Source organism: Ochlerotatus camptorhynchus, unplaced genomic scaffold (assembly GCF_037179485.1).
Source record: "Ochlerotatus camptorhynchus isolate MF236.1 unplaced genomic scaffold, CSIRO-AGI_Acam_v1.1 ptg000443l, whole genome shotgun sequence".
Classification (NCBI taxonomy): domain Eukaryota; kingdom Metazoa; phylum Arthropoda; class Insecta; order Diptera; family Culicidae; genus Ochlerotatus; species Ochlerotatus camptorhynchus.
The window spans coordinates 2369290-2392917 of NW_027040929.1; positions in this window are offsets into that span (position 1 = coordinate 2369290).

Sequence of the window (23628 nt, forward strand, 5' to 3'; positions counted from 1 at the left end):
ATTTAATGTATGTCGTCTGATGAAATGATCAGTGGCCCAAATAAATCACAATTCTTATATTTATGCAGTGCATCAACATTCTATCCAAACATAAAAAAATTAAAAGTAATTTCCTAGATTCGGCATGCAATCTACCACTGCGCCACAAATGTGTTGGAATACCATGCGGGCAAAAACCAATTTAAAATTCATCAAGGTGTTGTGTTTCGTATTCAAGTCAGTCAGCTGGCACTGAAAACTCCAACAATAGGTGGGACAACAGCTCACTTTATTATATCTCAGATGACGCAGCGGTTCGTGCTTGGGCTCTCACGCAGAAGGACAGGGTTTAATTCTTCAAACAGCTCAAATTCTACTACTAGTGCTGATAAATCAATATACATTAATACATGCCTTAAGAAATAACTTTCATAAAAGTGCGAACTAAATATAGAATTGGTTTAGAGAACAAGAACATTTTTAATTTATTTTCTAAAAGTTCCGTTCAAGTTCCGCTAGAAGCTGCTTAGAATGCTCTTCAATTATGATACCGGAAATTTCAAGTTCTTATAATGACTTAAAAATGGGGCTGCCTAGAATTCTATAGACCACCACCAACCAAGCCGCTTAAGCCACAAATAGCCTTTTATCAGAACTTTTGGTGGTGTTCTAGGATCGGTTTCATGAGTCTCCATAGTTCAAATTCCGAACACAACTCCGAATTCATTCTGATAAGGATTCTATGAAAGGTTTCGAAAAAAAAAACCGCGGAGCTCTAGAATCACTTACCCAGAGTGGCACATTTCCGTCACAATAAGTTGCAGAAACTTGTTTATGACTGATTTAGGTTGTATAGAAGATGCCACAGCCGATTTGTGACAACCGCGCTACTAGGGACATGAATTGACAAATTTTATTGATGTTCCGGATCTTAAGAAGGACTATTCCGTAGTCTCCAGAGTCCATATTCCAGTCACAACTTTAAATTCATTCTAATAATACGTCTATGAGTGGTTTCGACAAAACCGCGGAGTTTTAGGATCATTTTTTTTTTTGAATTGACCACTTTTACGGATGTTCCGGATCTTTTAGTGAACCATCCGGTAGTCCCCGGCGTCCATTTACTGATCACAACTTTGTGGTTTCAAAAAAACCGCGGAGCTCTAGGATGTTTAAAAAATTGACCACTGGTGGTCCATCCCGTAGTCTTCAGAGGTCATAATCCAAACACAACCCCGAATTCATTCTGAGATATCTATGAGCAGTTTAAAAAAACACGGAGCTTTAGGATCAGTTTCATGAATTGGCCACTTTTACGGATGTTCCGGGTTTTTAGTGGACCATCCCGGGGTCCCCAGTGTTCATTTTCTGTCACAACTCCGAATTAATAGTGATAATACGTCTATGTGTGGTTTCGAAAAAAAAAAACTGCGAAGCTCTATGATCAGTTTCATGAATTGGCCACTTTTACGGATGCTCCGGATGGTGGGCCATCTCGTAGTCTCGAGAGTCCTTATTCCGAACACAACTTCGAATTCATTCTGCTAAGATGTATGTAGTGTACTACCAAAGGAACATCAATATTTTTTCTAGACGATTTTGCTCTACACTCGAAGTTTTTCCAAGTAGTATTGCTTGGATAAATTGTGCACTAAAGCAAATACACCCTTGTGAAAAATCACGCTTGTTTCCAAATAACCTCCGTGAAACATAATTGTTGTACTATACCGGAGACCTGTGTAAAGTTTCATCAAAATCGAAGATTCTTTGCGCATGATACCGTGCGGGACCGAAATCCGTACAGCACCGAAATCCGTACACCCTGTTGAATTTGTTTATTTATATGCATCATAACAATGTAAATATTATACATGAATACATATTCATGTTCATTCATGCATTAGCTTAATGTTTACGTCAACAATTAAGCAGAATGTCATGCAATTAAAATAAGAAAAATAAAAACCTTAACACGTGTCGGGCATTTCTGTCAATCGGTTGCGTTCTTAACGATTTTCTAAGAAAATCTCTCGGATTTACTTCAGTTTGTTAAGCGTATTTCAGTGATGTTTGCAAGTAGTTTCCTGAAGGTCGATCGAAAAGGTTAGTGTTTATCGTTTTATATCTCAATTCTAAGCAATGGATCGTTCATATGGTATTTATTTATCAAAATTAGTACTGTACGGATTTCGATCCATATATAACAGCTGATTCTAAATCCGTACATTTGTGCATCACTAATGACGATTCTACTTTATCCAATGTTTTTCAGCAGATCATGGAAACTAAATACACGCCGGAGGATTTGGAGAAGACTGTGGCAATGATGCGTGCGGAGAAATCTTACCGAGAAGCATCCAGGGATTTTGCCGTTCAATTCACCACCATAAGAGATGCCGTATTGAATCGCTACTCTCTTATTTTATTCGTATTGTAAACGTTATATTATTAATATCTTTTAATGAAGAGCGTCAAGAACCAGCCGAAAAGTAAAACAACGCAGCTCCCCTACAGGATATCACCAACACGCATATACAAATTAGGGACCATGCATAAATGACGTAGCATTTGAGGGGGGAGGTGAGGGTTTCAGAATTTGTGACCGGCCATGTATTGGATATAGCCAAATACGCTACGAGGGGGGGGGGGGAGGAGTATACAATTGATCAAAAATATGCTACGTTATTTTTGGATGCTCCCTTACAGAGAGCAGACAGAAATGGGCCAGAGAGCTACCAGCGAGGAATGACCGGAAATACACATGAAAGTAGTGCGGACGAAAATTGATAAAGAGAACGCAAAGAAACAAAGGATTGAGGAACGACAAAAGAAAAAGGTTGAGCGAGAGAGGAAGAGGAGGAAGAAAAGGAAGAAGAGCAAATAAAGTTCCCTAATAAACAAATACCATGAACGAACTTTATCCCGGATGGGTAAACTTTCCCACAAATGGTTTGGATGATACCCCGAACACGTCGTTAAGCTCTCTATTATGGTTATTTTTATTAGGGTTGGAAGCAAGAAAGCATTATAACTTGAAAAGGCAATGGTATCAATGGAGAAGAAGCAGAAGAAAGCTGTGGAAAAGAAGCAATGAAAGATCTGTATTTTTATGATTATTACTCTCTTGACGTATTAAGTTAAATTAAGTTATAGTCGTTATTTTACCAATTTTAATTTTCATGCACAAAACGAAAAACTAATCCTTGATGTCAGTTCATTGTCTTTTTTTTTGTTGGTTTCTAGTATGGTTGTATTTTTCTTTTACTTATCCGCCATTATAGGGCTACCATCTTAGGAACCGGTTAATTTATCGCTTGATGCCAGTGGGTTGGTGGAGTTCCAAAGTATGGCGCATCTTGCACGTTATCACATGTCAAATTTCAAAAACCTCGAAGTTGTGATCGGAGGAAAACTCCAGTAAGAATATTTAACCCAAAGCACTGGTATAGAATAAAATTTGGAAGAAATTAATCCTTAAACATGATATTAGTTAGCATAAAAATCCAGAGCAGTTACATTCTTAAATTAAAAGAATTCAGTTACCTCTCCTTTGAATCGATTGGAGCATCAATTAATCTAACGCTGATATCATTAGTTAAAAAAGTAAAAGTAAAAAAAAAATGAACTTGAACCTTTGACGAATGATTCTTAGGTAAAATCGTGCACTGAATTCAACAATGTAGTCGAAAAAAAAAAATGTCAGTAGGATAGTTTTTGAGATACAGCTAAAAATGAAAATTCACTTTAAACAAGTTTGATTACTATAATACAAATATCTCCGGTTGTAATGAGATTATATCAATTATTTTAACGCTAAATTAGAGGTAAGAAATTTTTTCGTTCGATCAATTGAACATCAATTGTCAGTGAGATTGATGGTATTGTCACAAACGAAGTGACAGACGGAGCGGCTCGAAAACTTTGGTGACTAACCTGCTATTGCAATTTTTCAGTGTACCACATGGCAACACCACTACTACTGGATTGTACCACATGGCAACACTACTACTAGATTGAACTAGCATTTTCACCAAATGTACTAGAATGTTTTGGTTCTATCTCTTTCACTCTACTCAAAACTGAAATGCATAAAAAAATGACAAAATAATACGCACTCTTTGCACACTGTCAAAGAATCATTGTACACAAAATCAACTTTGTTCAAATCAAAACAAAAAAACTAACCCATCTGGTGGCTGATGGCACAAGCTTCCAAGAAAATTCTATTACAGTGAACCACATTATTTAAATGGATTTCTTCGCCAGTTAGTCGTCTGTCACTTCGTTTGTGGTATTGTTGTTAGTTAATAGTTTGTTTTTTAAGTTTTCCTAAGAAAAATTGAATTTCTGCTAAGTTTTTAAGCAATGTGAATGAAAATGTTTATGGTGGTTCTACCATTACTCTCACGGAAAAATAGTGTTATAACGATCGAAATAAAATTTTATCACGTTTAATTTGGCGTTAAAATAATTAATATCACTTCATTGCAACCAGAGATATTTGTGTTTTATTTTTTTTTAGCGTGAGATATCAATTTTTAGCTAGGGGAAGGAGGGGCATAGTGAACAGGCGGGGCATAGTGAGCATCCCGTACTTTGGCTCTGGATCTCCAACTGCATGAAACAAATCAACTGGTAGTAGGATCAATATCATAAAGATATTGATCCTACAGTCAACAAATTTGTTCTGAACGGCCGGAAGTCCAACCTGGAGCACGCGCGATGCTCACTATGCCCCACCTGTTCACTATGCCTCTCTTACCCCTATATCTCCAAAACTATCCTACCGAGATTTTTTTGGACTATATTTTTAGATTCAGCGCACGATTTTACATGGGAAATGACCATCAGCGTACAAAGTTCAAATATGCTGTAAACTAGTGTATTTAAACGAATATAGCTGTTTTGGACTCTTAGCCAAGCAACTACAAAAAAAATACTTTATTCAAGATAGCAACACGTTTTTTTCATTGATTTGGATCGATTTACATTCATGTACGGATTTTGATTCGTGACTGTACGGATTTTGATTCATCCTCAACCCAGTGTACGGATTTCGATTCAAAACTGTACGGATTTTGATTCAATCGTAAAACGCTGTACGGATTTTGATTCAAGATATGTGCAATTTAAATCCTTTTTTCTAATAATTAAAGGTAATTTTAAGACCTGGTGTTTGCAAATATTGGAAAAATAAAGAGAAATGTAAAGGAAAAAGATGTGATACAGAGCATAATGTGATAGCATTATTTAGTATTGACCGTTAATGATTCTCTCGTGCTTAGGTGTACGGATTTCGGTCCCGCACGGTACCGGCAATTTTGTCTCAGTTTCCGTTCTAATTTTTTTGCAAAATTTCTAAGCCGTCATTTTGAAATTTTACAATTTCCAAAATGACCAAATTTTAACAAAAATGTGGGGCCTCCGCAGTCCAGAAATGTATTAACATTTATTTGAAAATCTAGCCCGAGATAGTCATGCCACTATTGTTACTAATGTTTGAATCAATCAACATTGCTTAAATCCATTGAGTAGTTCCATCCCAAATGATAAATCGGAAAATTTGACTATTTCCGATTTGCATGAAACTTTGCTTAATTGTTTGTTGTGGGTAATGATTCACATGATTGCTAAAATTCTTCCATTTTTAATATTGCAAAATTTTTAAATGGCATCTGTGATTTTTTTTAAATTGCACCATGGGAACAGCACTTCTGATCGAAATGATGTCTGAGACAAAGTTGTAAAAGAATAGTGTTATAAAAAAATAAATAAAGTTTTTATAAATTTCATTTTTTTTAAATATTAAGCACCTAAATATGTTAAAATGTCACTGTCCGATTATCATATATAACCTGACAATAGTATTACAGGCACCCAAATGATCTAAACACGCTAAAATGAGCTTCAAATAGGTTGGACCGAGACTTTCTACATAGTAACTTCAAAATGGCCTTAACAATTTCTAATTTGCTTCAAAATTTATGACCAGGCGTTAACATTGACAAAATCGTTTAAAAACGCCAAACTGTCATTAAGGAAACGATTGACGGACTTCCTTGTGATAGAATTTGTTTCAAAATACTATATATGTAGATGTTTGCTGCAGAGAACCAAGCACCGTGCTTAATTGTCATATCTGCACGACTTCTTTGGTGAGATTAGTGAAAACGCGAGGTGGAACGATTCCGTCAATATTATCCTTAAAAGCGTCAAGTGAGTATAAAAATGCTATAACGTATGTCCCCGTACTTGATTTTCTTACAGCCACTTACAGAAAAAAAACAAGAACGGCAATTTCTGCATTCGGATTGAATACGTCCCAACCGGGATTTTACAACGGCACTCAACTTTAGTAGTATTCTAGATGCACTCCCACAGTTGTTAATTGAGAGCTTTCTAAGTCTGTACCATTTTTGCATTAGTATTATTGTCAAGGGGTTATCAACTTTGCACACTATGCCGAAACACAGCATAGCACACTGTTCGGCACGTTAAGGAACACGTTGACAAGTATGTCACGAACAATATTATATAAAACGACAACACTGTTGAGCGATGATGTTTTTCTAATCGATTTACCCGTTGCTAAGGTTTGTTTTTTCCCAAGATGGGCTATCAGATCCAGATTCGTTCAAAAGATTCGGATTAGTATGGAGAGTGAATAATCTACAGCTGATGTTTTATAGGAATCGGATCATCGGCCTTTCGCTCTGTTATCAGTTCTAACAAAACTCTACTTTTAGGCACATTTTTGGAAACAGTTGAAGACAGAATATGAAATTTATGCCGGCAGTTGCTGAAAAATCTAACGAGGATAATTGATCGGTAAAATTACTGAGGATATCTGACGTATGGCTGACCACTACATCGAGCAGCAGCTGGGGACCTCTCCATGAACTGTATGGGACTTTGAATGCTAAGCAGCCCCAAACTCGAGTTCGTGTAAAAGGGAGTGATGTGCCTGCTCGATTTATTCTGTAGTGTATAACGCATGCATCCCACACGTATTGTTATGATTCTAATATAAACATTATTTTAGCAAATTAATAGTGTAAATAGGTGTCCTCCCTGTCTTGACCTTTTTTTCTTCCACGACTTGGTTTGGGTTCGCCTTTACTAGCCTGGTTTAGTTCGGTTCTGGAGGCCGTTTTTTTTTTACGGGAGCCGAACGATGGTTTTTCTACTTCTGCCTTTTCTGAGATGAATCAAAAATCAGAATCTATGCTTGTGATGATGCTTGGGTGATGGTACATGAACTCGCAATCCTTGCTCTATTTTCTGTTGTGATCGAATTTTTCGTTCCTTCATGAACCAATCGTTTGGCATCGTTGAACCACCACCGGTTGGAAACAAACAATTTAAAATAGGCTCACTACTTGACTAGCCTATTGGTCCCAAGCAAATCGATTAACGTACCCTATTCTAGTAGAAATTCTAGTACTACACTATGTTTGTTTTGATTAGCTATGAAAGTTTGATAGATGAAATGGGGGGTTCGTGGATTTTCTATGTTTCGAGGGGTGCATCGATTAGCTTGGGACCGAAGATAGTACCAGAGCTGAGCCAAAAAGTTAAACACGTTTCTTCGGGACCTTCTGGTCTTAGAGTTACCTCTATGGTTGAACCACGCGTGTTATGTTATGCTCATTTTACTTTCAACAGGACAGGCACTCGTATTTCATATGTACTCAAATAGGTCGTTTAATATTTGAATTCCGGAGTGATTTGAGATTTGGGCGCAATTGCTTTTGTAAACTATCACGTCAATCGCCAATTTATCCTGAATAAAAGCTCAATATCGTAAACAAACTATACCAAATGATAGAGAAATCATTCTTCTATGTGATAGTATTATTAGTTTTCGATATCGCATTTTTATTCACGATAAATCGGTGATTGACGTGTTTGTTTACAAATGCAATCACGCCAAAATCTCAAATCACTCCGGAATTTATGTTCACTACTTTTTTCTTCGTTTTTCAATAAACTGTCCATGAGATCTTGATATTGTAAACAAACGATCTCAAAAGTCACAACTGCAGGGTTGCCAAACTCATGGGATACTGAGATTCACACCTTGATTGCCACACTTTGACACGATCGGCCCAACGCTTGGCACAGCTTTTGGCACAGATAAAGTATTCGAAACGGATTGAGATGTGCAGAGTTGAACACTCCTTGATTATTGTGCATTATGTCCAGGGAAGTCGAAACATTTTTCAACCCGTAACATTCCTAAACCAGGACCGGGAATCGAACCCAGTCACCTATAGCATGGTATTGCGAGTTACCAACCGAGCTTAGGAAGGCCCCACGACTAAAACGTACTAACTCTTAATTCTACCCACATACACGCTCAAACCTCGATAAATCAAAGGTCTCACAATCAGGGGATTATACCAATTATTTGAATTATAAAATCAGCATGCAAAAGCTCTTTTCCAGACACATCATTGGGCATAACACCATTTGGCATAAGTTTGGACCCATCGTAATCTCAAACGCATCTCAATAAACCGTTTCTAATAAATTGAAAACATTTCCAATAAACGCCGAGGCCGTTTACCGGGGCAATCAAAATGAAAATAAAAATTGAGCAAACATAAATATTTTCATCATAAAAAAATCCCATCTGCAAATGTGAAGTACAGCACGAAAGTCCAGTGCCTTCGCCCTGTGGCTGCTGGACATCACGTTTCGGATCGCTCATCCGACCGGTTTATGTTTGCCATAAAGATCATTGACGCAGGATTTGAGTGCTCAATTAGATTATAGGAATTTAAATCCCTTTTGCCGAATCAAGACGAGACTCGGTCCGCAACGGAGGTGTTTGGTTGTAAACATGAATCACTGAACTTTAGGGGCCCTCTTCCCTTCTTGCTTCCTCGGGAAAATTCGGAGCAGGACTTTTCATTTGCGGAAAGTAAATTGCTATCATCCTATTTCGCAATTCCCTTTGTAATTTAGTGTACGTTCGTTCCTGCTGACGCACACGGTACCTGTCAATCAAGAGAAAGAGGCAATGCTTCATACCCAGCATGTAATCGGGAAGATCAGGGGACACAGGGAAACTGATGGCACAGCAAATGTGGTCTCCCTCTCCCGCTCGTACTACCCGGAAGAATATTTAACATTTCGACCCTTCTTGGCTGTTTCCTTACGCGGTCGGGGGAAAACGACGACGATGATTTTGATGATGATGATGATGCTGGCAACAGATGAGGAAGACACTGCATAAAAGAGAATTTTCTTTGATTGCAACTCGTGGGGGGGTGCGTTTGTGTGTATGACGTAGACAGGATCTTCCTTCCTTCCTTGGCGAATGCGGAACACGGTGGAAAAAAAGAGGAAGAATATTAGTGGGTACTCCGACTGGAGCAATTATTTTGCTACTGCTTCTTCCTGTCTGCTCGGGCTCTTCCTTTGATTGTGTGCGCGGCAACAAACGATCGGTTGTTACTTCAACGTTTTATCTCCGCAAAGTTAAAGTCATTAATCATTCACATGTCACATTTTCCGCTTTCCTCGGCACACTGCGCTAGAATAGCACCGTTTGTGGTGTGGCTCCATGTTTCATAACTCCAGCGCGCTGGTTTGGAAGGGCTCTCCCAGTGGATAAGGCAAGAGATGAACGACGACTACGACGACGACGACGACGGTGGTGTGATCCTGTAGGAGTCGTTATAGCCCGTAGGATAAGTCAGGCCAAAGGTGCCGGGAAAATTGAAATGTTCCTGACAACAATTAAGATAGGCGTCAGAGCGGAATAAATGGATATGATGCGTTGTGGTTACTGGGAGCGATGTTAGATGTAACTAAGCACACAGCGCTATGATGAAGCGTTGGTTCTGGGAGAAATTTAACATGATTATAGGGTTTGCTCGAAATGGGCTTCAATTCTAAGAATGACTCGTCGCCATTTGAGTGAATTTCACTCTTGTTGATATTTGTTTAGATTGCATTTAAAAAATGGGCTACATATTTCTGTGTGTGCATTGCATGTTGGATATTTATTTAAACTGGTCAGTGGAGCTTTTCAGAAATCAACAATATTGTGGCGCAGATACAAAACAAAACCATGCTGGACGCGCCAGGTTCGATTCCCAGTGTCGAGGATTTTGGTTTCTCCGACTATTTGCATTTCCTTAAAGATTACCAAGTTGAAAAAAGAAGAATCGATATCAAGGATTAATTTTAAAATACACGTTATCTGATTTTGTTAACAAAGATTCAAACATCAGTGTGTAGAAGTTCTTAGCTCACCCACGCAAAATAACACGTAGGGTAAAATATCCCCAACATGCTATGATGGTAGGCCTATCTAACGTGGGCAAGCTAAGAGTTTCGACAAATTGACGATTTGTGTGCTTTGGAAAATTCTTCCTTCACAACAAACATTTTGTAAATTTACATTTAGCGCATTGAAGTATTTTCTGGTCTTTGTAGAAACATACAGCAATACAACATTAATCTTACGTGAAAGAATTTAACATAATCCATACAATTGCATTGAATTTAACATGCAACTTTGTTTTAACGTAACAGTAAAAAGTTCAATTAAAATTAATTTAATGTTCAACGAAAAACGGTAATAATTTTCATGAATATGTAAATTTCAGTTATAATTTATTTAATTACTGATCGTTAACCGTGTATTTTTTTTTATTCGAATTTAAAATTGAAAATTAAAAAAAAAATTATCTGTGTTGAGATGTATTTTTTAAGTATTGTTAAATCGTTCAAAAATAACTCATTGATATTATCACAAAAGATCGATTTATTGGACGCAGCGATTATGACCCTAACTTATTGATATACTCACGTTTAAGAAACTGTCAAGTTGGTACGTTTCTTACCTGAAAAGAAGAAAAAGGATTTCAATTAAAGTGTTAGTTAAAAAAAGCATTGTCCACTTAAAAATGGAACAACATAATTTGGTTCTATTTCGGATTTGAAAACGGTTTTCAGTCAAGTACATATTATTCCTTATATTTTAAGAAAAAAATCGAAACGAATTACTCAATCAAGCAGCGACCAACGGATTTTATCCCACCAATTTTTCCTCTGAGCTACCGTTTTGATGACTGTACCTTTTACCTTCAGTCTCTTCATAATTGCCCAGTAGTTTTCAATTGGTCTGAACTGGGAGACTTGGATTGGGTTGGATCAAACTGGATTCCGTTTCCATAGTACCATTGTTGTACTTCTTGGCTGTAGAGACAACTCGCAAGATCCGGCCAAAATGTCACAAGACCATCATGTGACTGGATGAAGGGCAGAATTCGCTTCTGGAGACATTCGGTTTTGTAAACCTCAATGACGAAAACCTTTGTCTTCTGGCCGCAGCTGAAAATGTCTGCCAGATCATATATTTGCGTATGAATTTATTCGCAAAAACAAATTTGAATAAACCTGGGACACAACCAGGGTGGCAAAGGATTTGGTTAAGGATTCGCCAAGTGTCATCGTGTGATAACATCCAGGGCCTGCCATTCGTCGTCTGGCTCGATGTGGTGGTATCAAGCTCATCTCCGGTCTGATGTACGAGGAAACCCGAGGTATGCTAAGGTAGGCCGATAAAATGTGATCCGTGATGCCGTCACTGAACACGCTGTGCCTACACGTCATCATCACCTTCCAAAGGCTTTAACCCTCCGTTACTCGCGCCAACTTTTGTTACACGAGTACTCGCGCGTTGTACTTTGTACAACAGTGTGAGTTTTCCATTGCCATTTTTCAGCCGAGCTACCAATCGATATGAAACCAACGGGTATTCCTTAAAAAACTTGTTTTTAACTAAACAAGCTAAAATTTTATCACAGTTAACCCCCAAAAAATGCGCATAATAGAGAAAAAGTGAATGGAAACCGCGTAAACGGTGTCCGTACTACGTGGGATTTTACTTAATTGGCTACAACATGGAAAATCTCGAGATTATGACCAAATAGAAAGTTACTGTCTTCGGCAAAGTTTCTCAGGAAGTCAAGATCTTTTCGTTGGTGGAGTAGTTCAGAAAATTCTCACTACGTGGCGCTAGTATATACGTGCAATTTTCGCATAAACAATAGCTCGAGATCCTGAGCAGATAGAAAGTTACTGTTTCCGGCAAACTTGTTCAGGGGGTCAAGTATTTTTGGCTGAAGGACAGTAGTTCAGAATTTTCTCACTACGCGGCGCTAGTATACAAGTGAAATTCTTATATAAAATATCTCGAGATCCTGACCAGATAGAAAGTTACTGTTTAGGCAAAGCCTTTTTGCTAGTGAACAGTAGTTCAGAATCTTCTCACTAGGTAGTGCTCGTATACATGTTAAGTTGTCGCATGTAGATCCTGACCAGATAGAGAGTAAATGTCTTTGGCAAAGTTGTTCAGGAAGTCAAGATCTTTTCGTTGGTGGACAGTTGTTCAGAATTTTCTCACTATTCGGTGCTAGTATCCACATGCAATTTTCGCACATACAATAGCTCGAGATCCTGAGCAGATAGAAAGTTACTGTTTCTGGCAAACTTGTTCAGGGGGTCAAGACTTTTTGGCTGGTGGACAGTTGCCCAGAATTTTCTCACCACATGGCGCTAGTAAACATGTACAATTCTCGCGTATGCTATAGCTCGAGATTCTGAACAGGTAGAAAATTACTGTCTTCGAAAAAGTTGTTCCTGAACAGCTTGAAATTTACTGTATTTGACAAAGCTGTTAAGGAGATAAAGATCTTTTGGCTTATGAACAGTAGTTCAGAGATTTCTCAAAACTTGACGGGCAATTCTCGCATATCAAATATAAAAAATTAAAAATACAATTTACATCAGCGTAAGTGGGATAAGACAAATATATTCTTGATTTCTTTTACTGGTGAAGATTTTCATGCAGATTTGTGGATACATAAATTTGGGGTGAGTCTTCCACTTGTATACTACTGATAAATTAGTGATAAAACGTATCTCATATGGAAAACATTATCTTAAAAGATCAATATCGCTGAAACTTCCACCAAATGAATGTTTAGAGTTTTTGGAGGCGAACCAGCCCAAGGCTGAAAGCCTCCCTAATAAAGATAAATGATAATAATGTTTAGAGTCTCCCTTTCATTCGAGGCAAATTTCAAAATGGCTTATCGAGGGGTCTAGTTAAAAATAAAACCCTGTATTTAAGTGCGCACGGACAACAAGACTAACTCAGAGATTGAGGAACTTTTGCTGAGTTGAATGGAGAAATTTATAAAACCGGACACTCCCGATCATAAGTTTAAGGACACCCCCTAAAAACGTCCAGTGTTCGTTCTTTTTAGAACATTTGATAGATTTTGAATGGAAATACGAAGAGGCAAATTGTTCAATATCATTTGCAAATTTTGTATACCAAAGGTTCACCCAAAAGTACACTATTTATTCAAAATTTACTCTGAAGAATCATGATTGATTTTCTCATAATTGACTTGAAAAAAAAAATTGAAATTAAAAGCTGTAGTAGAACCCTTATGCTATATTATTCATAAGATCAAAAATTGGACGTAAAATGAGAGAGCTTTGAACAAAACACATTTGCATGTTCACCATCCGGAAGAACTTTGCCGCATGTACAACTTTGACGATGACAGTAACTTCCTGACCTTACAAATATTTTACATGCACACTAGCGCCGCATACCGAAAATATTATGAACTATTTACTGTTCACCAGCAAAAAAAACTTTGATCTCCTAAACAACTTTGCCGAAGACAGTAATTTTCTAGCTGTTCGGAATCTCGAGCTGTAGCATATATGAGGATTGCCCGTGTATACAAGTGCAGCACAGTGAGATAATTCTGAACTACTGTTCATCAACCAAAAGATCTTGACCTCCTGAACCACTTTGCCGAAGACAATACCTTTCTATCTGGTTGGGTAGTCGAGATATTTTATATGAAAAGTTCACGTGTTTACTAGCACCGCGTAGTTAGCAAATTCTGAACTATTGAGCGCCAAGCAATAGAATTTGACCTCCTAAAATTTTTTTTCAATGACAGTAACTTTCTATCTGGTCAGGATCTCGAGATATATCACATACGAGAATTTCACATGTATTCTAGCGCTAAGTAGTGAGATAATTCTGAACTACTGTCCGCCAGCGACAAGGCTCCTGAAAAATTTTGTTGGAGACAGTAACTTTCTATCGGGTCAGGATCTCGATATATTCCATGTTGTAATCAATTAAGTCAAATCCCACGTAGCATGATCACAGTTTACGCGGTTTCCATTTACATTTTCCGTATTATCCGCATTTTTTAGGTGTTTAATGTCATCAAAGTTTAGCTTGTTTAGATCAAAACAAGTTTTTTGAAGAATACTCGTTGGTTTCAGATCGATTGGTAACTCAGCAACAAAATGGCAATGGAAAACTCATGTGTGTTGTACAAAGTACAACAGCGCGAGTAACGGAGGGTTAAGCCTGTACTACCATCGTCCTTTTACAGGGCCATCAACATTTTTCAAAAGAGTTAATTTTCTGAACATGTCCCAACTAAAATTCATATCAAAACACAAGCTCTTGCTGCAGTTAACAAAAATATTTATTATATCATACCACGTAGTCCTACGTCATCATTGCGTACAACCCCATTGGGCTGTCCCTTGTAGTTTTTTTTCAATACATACCTACAATGATGAGAATTGAAAATCTAGGAAATGTACCGAAGCTCAAGATTTTTAGTGTTTTCAATTTAATGGATATCGGACAGAGATCTGAAAATTTTCAAACAGATTTTTCTATTGCCTTCTTCAATACCCCTCCTCGAGCAAAGTTTCGAGAAAAAAAGTCTAAAAGATTTATTTCAGAGTATTTTAAAGATTTTGTTTTAAGTGTAATCTGTCTCTTTTCTATTTTCGGCCCAACGACCTATTCTGCCTAATGGAATTTGACCAAGTGGTCTTCGACTTAGTGGCATGCGGCCTAATGGCCCTAAACCAGTTTATGCTCTATCAAAATGTGTTTACATTTCGGAAATTGTCTAAAAATCTGTACCATTCCAGAAAAATATGTAAATCTGGCATCACTGCTCACCTTTCACTTTTCTTTTATCCTCTGGGGACGTCGCGTTTTTTCCACAACCTTTTACTCAAGCACCTCAAGAACGTTGATATCCGTGGCCAGTTCCTTGATACGTTCTTCTGGATATTATATCGCAATCCAACATCGTGGATCAAGTTATAGTTGATCAAATTAAGGTGTTCCAAGTATAGTTTTACTAGATGAGCAGCCAAAAAGTGATTCCTAATATGAAGGTAATTATTCATGTGACGACAAACAACCTGAACCGATATATGGTTCTACTAATTCAACTGGACCGTATCGGTGTATCGCAATTCCAGATAAGCATCCAAAACTCCCGGAAGCCAGTCTGCTGTCCATCAATTATCAATTGCTGCCTATCATTGATCTGACATCACAGATTGTTCACCTAATTTGTTCACCTGCTTATCAGAGCCCCTAATTCAGTCAGATAAATATACTAACAAACACTTTGACGGCTCCACAAAAGAATTATTCGACCGATATTTGATGTGATGATTCCGACCATTAGTTACCGAAAACGAAAGAAAGAGGTGCTAATAATCAACTATGAAGGGTGCACATCATCGATGACGAAGCCAACCGGTAGGTATTTATGGGCTGTGAATGGGTTTCTTCCATCTATTGCTCTAGTTGATGTTTTGTTTGGACACGCCATTGTTTGACCTTTTGTGAATACATTACGAGCCGGCACTCGTTGGAATCACCGGAATGGCATTCCATTCTTCGTCATCGTCGTCGTCGTCGTCCTACTCCTCGCCAGTGTAGGTTAGCAGGTGGTCATTAAGAAATAATCAACCTGGAGTGTATTCAGTGTGGGGAGTAAGCAGAAGTGATTCGATAAGTGATAGTTAAGTGATTGGAAGGGGGTGGAAAATAGAGTAAGTGAGTACTGGTGGAATACTCATTGACTGAACATCAAAGGAAATTGATTCACTCCAAGTGAAACGATTTGCATGTATTGTCAATGAAATGGGGAATTTCAGCTGGAATGCATAATGCAGTTCAATTAGAGGCTAAATCTGTTATTATGCAATTTGCAGCTTTGAAACGATAAACTTACATTCAAGAGCAGTGCGAGGAAGGATACAAAAGATGTAATCTTCATTTGTGCTCATTAATCATCCTGATGATTCCCCACAACTCTAGGATAAATACAAACCACTTTTCATCCCCCAACCAACACGGGGCCCATGCAAAACTGCCTACGGATACAGATTTCTATTCCCAGCCGGCACGACACAAAATTTAAAATTGATTACGCTTAGAATCATCATCATCATCAGCAGCAACAGCAGCAGCAGCGAGGAATTCTGGTAGACTTCTTGCTTACTCCGAAAGTACCCACTGCTGATGTCACCAGTCCGTGAAGAGAAGTTAATTCCCCTGCAACAAGAGGCAATTTCGTCACACCAGCACAAACGAAGCAATTCATTAAAATAAAAATTACTTCTCGCCTCAGTTAATATCGCAACCATTTCGACGAGAGAGAAAAATCTAGCGATTTGAGTAGGAGGATGCTGAATCACTGCTCACTCACTGCTTCCAGAAGTCAGTCACTTGTCGTCGTCGTCGTCGTCGTCGTCGTCTTTGCCAGGGGAGTGCTAGACTTGTAAGGAGGAGTGTTTTTTGTCCGTTTCTAGAACTTGGCACCGACGGTGATTATTCAGCATAAAAGCTCATTAGTTTCGCACGCTCCCGAAAACTTCAGACTGAGCAGTAGTAGCAGGGAAATGAGCCTGCAAGTCCTCCAGGGAATGATGACACGAAGATTCCTGGGCTCACTGGCGGAGGGCGAGGAGATGTTCTCACAAGATAAGTGCAATTTTGGGGACAACGCTTCTCGCTCTTGTGCTACTCTGTTGTTGCTACTTTGGAAGTTTGTGTGTCGCGGGAAGTAAATTCGGAATAATGACACTCATTTACCTCACAAACGGGCGAGTTGCAAAGGAGTGTAACAATGGAAATTTGTTTGTCAAAGTGAGCTGACGACGCGGGATGATGTATTTACTGTCTATTGAAGGGAGTACAATAAGGTAGACATCTTGGGTTTATCACTTAAATTGCATCAAAATAATCATTGGATTAATGTGTTCCTAATTTGATAACAGGGCTGGGAGATGATCAATTTTGAGAGAATTGGTAACTGTTTTTAAGCCGGTCACATAAAAGTAATTTTCAACTTAAATTCACTTAAGTAATATCTTGCAACCCTAACAAATTTATAATTTTAATTGCTATCAAATCGTAATATTAGGATAATTATGGGGCCGCACTTAATGATGAGTTTGACCTTTGTCACCCCTTCTTACAATATTCCAAAAAAAAAACACGAAAGGGAAAGTATAATTTCCTAAAAATAACTCATGTTTTGTGGTTTTTGGAGACAATTTCGATCTCTTATATAACCCGCACCTCGTTCAGGTTGGGGAAATCACAGGTTTAATCACTTTCCTGACTGCAACGCTACACAGCGGGAGACATCATCATTTACTCATTTAAAAAGTTTCGTTAAAAGAGCTCTTAGTAACCGCACTTTTATAAAACTGAGTAAAGTTTGCCTGAGAAAAAAGATATAGCAATACAATTTAACTCAGTCTCTCAGGTGCATAAAAAGCCAAAGCATGACATTTGTCTGGGCACATTAATGAAACAAAGTCGAAGGATAAAAGATCGAATGCCAAAAGGTTGAAGGGACAAAAGAGAGGTTAAGGAGTGATTTTTGACCTTACGTTATCTACATCTTCGAATGTCTTTTCTTCGGATTCCTATTTAAAAAAAAATGATGTTATAATAAGATTTAGTGAAGAAATTTTCCTCCACCCATCGTAATACAAAAAACGTAGATTGTTATAATGCTTTGCAACCTTTGCTTGTAACTTTCAAATAAAATAAAATATGTGATCATAACATCTTTTAATCGAAAACATGTTTTAGTATCTCTACTTATCTCTGCTACTATTTGATCCATCCCAACAAACATTGAAAGCAGGATAAGAGCTTATTCATGTTAAAATATGCTTCTTCAGCTTAAAAATGGTTTATTCAGCTCTTCATCTTTTCTTATTGTTTGTTGGGCTATTTCCATCTGGACTTCTCCAAACTCATAATTTTACATTGCATTAAAATTATCACAAACCCAATCATTTTCGCCTCAATTCTCAGTGGGTCATACAATATAAATACAAGATCTCGACCCTAAACTGCTTTATAAGTTCGTTGGTAAGCTAGAATAGAGCACCCTGTTTTAAGTCAAACTTCACCGAGTATGCTTCGTGAGTGTTCATCTAAAACCCCATTGGAGCAAAAAACCAAAGTCACCAACAGAACCGTAATTATTTGCAACGTTGCATAGTACTAAGAACTTCAAGGAAGATCTTAGGTCGAAAGCTTCAAATTTCTGTAAACGCGGTGGTCAAACGGGCGATAAGCATTGGTTTTTCTATATCAACTATCCAACTATGCCGACCATGTACACCGGTACACCGACGGCTTCCGATCGATAAACGGAGTAAGTATCGGGATTTTGGGAGACGGTATTGCTGAAAGCAGCAGTCTTCCTCCACAGTGCTATCTCGGCCCAGGCTGCAGTGATCTTCCGCGCCGCTACGACGCCAGCCAAGAAATGGATACTTATCTTAACCGACTCACACAGCGTCGTACAAGCGATCACCTCGGAAGCACCAAATCACCCATGGATCCAGGCAATTATCAAGTACACCCCACTGAACACCGTGTACACATAGATTCCCGGACACTGCGGAGTGCCAGGTAACGAGTCAGTTGATAACCTTGCCGGAGCCGGGACATCGGGTCCAAGACTCACATGACGATGGATCATGCGGACCACTCGAGTGGTTCCGCAACAGAACTGCCTTCATCCGCAAAGTCAAAGGGTCAACTGACGCATGGAGCGAACTGGACAACCTGAGGGATCAACGCGTGATTTCGCGGTTTCGGACCGGGCACACCAAACTCTACTATAACTATGGTGGCCTGCCGTTCCGCAGAAGCTGCATCATCTGCGGGGTACTCTACACCGTCGAACACATCCTGTGCAACTGCCCGGAGTTCCAAAATCTTCGGGAGTCGCTCTGCCTAACTTCCAGCATCAGGAATTGAATAAAGAATAAAAAAAAAATATTACCACAGACAGCATCCCAGTACCTAGAACAAAGAACCAGACCTTCACCTTTAAAGCACACTGTACCCAGATTGTTAAAAACTGCGCCACGTGGCTACACATCCTGACCATGGTTGGAACAAGACTTCCTCGAGACTCCCTTCACTCACAGCTGCAGGTAGGATTTGCGATGATCACGTCATGCCTTCTGTACAGAATAGGTCTAGTTAGCAGAGGAGGCCATACAGCCCTTAAAATCCTCTCCGCAAACTACAACCGGATGATTAGACTAGCATCTGGAGCATTCGCAACAAGCCCTACACTTGCTATCATGGCTGAATCTGGCATGCTACCATTTTACCTTCCGTTACTACATTAGTTAGTTTCCAGTTGAACTGAACATTACAGCTGTAAATGTGCAACCTGTGCACGACACAGATGTAAATAATTTAAAAAATACGTTTAGCTGTACTTCTTTACTCCAGACCACAAGTGATCATGGATACACTATTTTATAGTGTGGCTCAAATAAATCTTTTACCTTGGTTTGCTTCAAAAAGGATTAAATTCAGTTCGGATGGTCTGCCGAAACCCTAATGTATTGATTTCTAAGCATATCGATATCACTATCATGACAAAACTCGTGAAATAGTACACATAAAAGCCAAGTTTTTTGGGTGACGGGTGGCAAGTTTGTGAATGGTCAATGTCTGATGTAAGCCAAGCCGATCTTCTGTACCTTCTTGAAACATATCATAAATTTTCCACAGTACATGGCGGTTTGCACCACTAGTTGTAATTGAAACTTTCAGCAGTCACACGTCAAACGGGAACAACACGGAAACATCAGTCTGGTACTCTTTGGATGTGTATCATACCGGTCTGCAACGGTATGAATGTGTGAGTGTAAATTAGAAGTCAGATCAGATGAAAAATGGGTACCTAAAGCGTGCATTTCTCGCTGTGCACTTAGATATCTGATTGCAGGCAAAGAGAGTAATGGAGAAAGAGAGCGCAAACCCTCGCTCTCACTCTCTTGTCAGTTATAAATCTCTCAAATTACCGATGGTTGCGCCGGTGCGCCTGTCAAAACTTATAAGCTTCCCCTGGTTCATTCTGATAGTGTTGTTCTGATGAATAAAGAGTTGATTAATACTTCAATAGTCAAGTTTGCTACCCAGGGGACTTCATGAATTTTCTCTAGATTTTAACATTGTGTTGTATCAAAAAATGTTTTCGGAAGTGTTTGACGGATATTCTTTATTACACTTCAGTCGAAAGAGTTAGCCTTGTGATAAAAACGAGCATAATTAGTTAAGTTTTGCAATTCCTCCTACTTCGGTTAGCACGAAAAGGACCATATAAGTTTTGTTTACACAAGATGATAGGCTCTTCAAATGTTATGTTAGGTACTGATTAATATAGTAATTGAGAATGTGTCCCTCGAACACGAGGAGCATTTAAAAAAAAAAAAAAAAACTAATATGCGGTGGTGAACTATAATGAAAGTTTGGTACAGAGGTAAACAAATAAGGCACGCGACGCCCCTGAATTCAACTATTCCCAGAATCTGTCAACGGAACAGGATCACAGAACGCTACTGGAATGCACCAAAACCCACGATCGTCTGGGACGCCAAACAGACTATTAAGGCTGGAGAGCTCCAGAAAAGGTACGACCCATAGTACATGATGTCATCGATCAACGCTTTCAAGGACACCCCACCCAAGTAACCACCAAGCCCGCTAGCTACCCGATAATCGCCCTTTTTTCGATATAAGGTAAATATAGGGTTTCCGAACTTTATATCAGTCGTATAGCAGCCTTATATACCAAAAAAGGTGATTAACGGGCTTGTTGGTTACTTGGGCATATTATACACCGATGGTTCCAAGGGTGACGATACAGTTGGCACAGGCCTTTCTGGAGCTGGCGTTAACAGATCCGTACCCATCCCTCGTCAGTGCATCGTGTACTCAGCAGAGGCCTATGCCCTCAACCTGGCACTCAAGACTTCATCCATGGATCGAAAGTATTGACGCGGCAGTTCACAGCAAAAACGTAAAATTTTGCTGGACTCCTGGTCATGCTGGTTTTCACGGAAATATTGCTACAGACCGTCTGGCGGGTGGTGCTAGAAAGAACAAGTCACATGATATCCCGATACCAGCCATGAACGCAATAAGAGAAGTCCAAAGCGTTATACGAGAACGATGAGACCAACTCTGGTTCAATTCGCGGCACGTTAAGCTCCGACACAAGTCAATGGAAGGACAGCACGAACCCCGCAGACCAACGGGTCCTACCCCGATTGAGAAAGGGACACACGAGGCTCACCCACGAGTTCCTGATCAACAGAACAGACCCACCTCTATGACATACGTCATATCTTCTGGACTGCAGGAAATATCAAGATTCCCGATCTTTATTCAACATTGACTCTTCAAGCCTGCAAGCAGTGGTCAATAATGATGCAGTAGAAAAAAACACCATTACTGATCTGTACAACTAATTGTCATTAATCCAATCTAGCCTTAAATGCACAATATGCACAATATGCACCCATCGCTAAAAATCTGCTATTTTTCAAATTTACCTAGATGAACGCGCCATTGGGACGATACTAATGGATATTTTTGGTCGCTAATCTAAATTTAGTCAATTGCTGAATTTATGTATGGGCCCAAGTTTGGGGCATTTAGGCCAACATTACATTCATTTCCCCTATATTTAAAATATGACTAAAAAAAAGATCCGTTGACTTTAGGAAATTTGAAGAGACTTTTTCAGAACTTGCCAAAACTCGAGGATGTTTTAAAATCTTTAGCTAAGTTACGTGAACTTCTGAGAAGTCCTTAGAGCTTCAGCTCCTCCCTTGATCCTTTCCTTCAACAATCTACCTCTCTAACCTCGAGTAAGCGGCGAGTATTCGGTCCAACTCCTACTAGACATAGAATTAAGACAATTTTGTTACAAACAAAGAAACATGCACTATCGGCTCCGTAAAGCTAACGTGATTGACCCTTCCAAATAAACGAACTAGTTAGAAAAAAAGAAAAAATGTTGAAACTTCATGGAAATTCCGGAAACGCCGGATTAGTTCATGGACTTTGGGACATTTTTATTAATTTCAAGAAAACATCGGGAATCATTGGGAAGTTCCAAGGGGCAAGACAGCTGTACTCAGAGTAAATATATTTGCTGCGAGTAAATTTGAGTTGCTAATATTTCCTCAAAAACGAACAAAGTAGTCTCGTATTTTTCATCATAAGAAGTTTTGGAAACAACCACCGTCTGACAGAATGTTTTGTTTAGATATTTTCAAATAAGAAAAAAACTAAGCATTTGGCGTCACATTGTCAACTTTAATATCAGGCATAAAATTTGATAACGGCACAAAAGCATTTGTAAATAAACATTCTAAGACCCTTTACACTCGAACCAAAGTACGCTCAGGCACACCAATACCACTTTCGGAAAGGTGGTAGTTGCCCCTATCCGATGATATTGTTGGTTTGCGTGGGCGTAGATAAGATTATTTTAGCTCATGAAAATTAATACTCAACCTCTCCAAATCGATTTAAGAGCCTTCTTGTTCTGTGGAATTAGTTTTTGGCATGAGGAAACTCAGCATCACTAATTATTTAAAATTGAGAATTCGAAAAATATTCGCTAGAAAAAGTCAGAGTAATGGTCAACTGTCACTAGAAACTTTCGTTATTTTCTCTGATACTCTTAGAAAAAGACAGTTGAAAATTGTGATCAGAAACGGGTTAAATGTTCATCGCCTGGTGTTGTTGTGATGATCCACATTTAGCACAAATGGAACATTGACGAATGCGGTCTTTTATGTAGCTGTTCATCCACAATAGTCACAATAGATTAGTTTTGGCCAACTTCATAGTTGATTCTATTCCGACACTTACATGAGCGATCGTCGAAGGGATGCAGGAATTCCTTTATCTCTTTTTTGTCATGTTACTTAGAATTGTTTAGAATCCTCCATTTGGGGTGACTTTAGTCTTCCCTGAGATTGTCTGGAATCTCACTGGAAGTGCTCCTCAAATTTACTGAAATCGTCCTTTTGACTGCCAGAATCCCTGTTGGGTTTGCCCGAAGTCCCCTCTGATGTTGTCCGGAAGCCATACTGAGAGTGTATGAAATCTTTTCTGATAACTGTCTGGAATCACCCCTAGGCTGATTCACCCTCCCCTTGGCTGGTTATTGCACCTTGTTGCTTGTGGACGGGCTTAATTTCATGCTTTATAGGACACGGTAGGTTTATGAACGGCATTACTGGCTCATGCCGCGATAGAATGGCACCATGAGCAGACAATGGGGATTACTAAGCTTCCCCTCTCTGAAGAACCACTGCAAGAGAAAACCAAATATCTAGTCTAGCAGTGATGGTATCACACTTGTTACTCCTTTGTTTGAGAGCCGCGTTGTAGTACGCTTACGTATAGGCACTGACGTT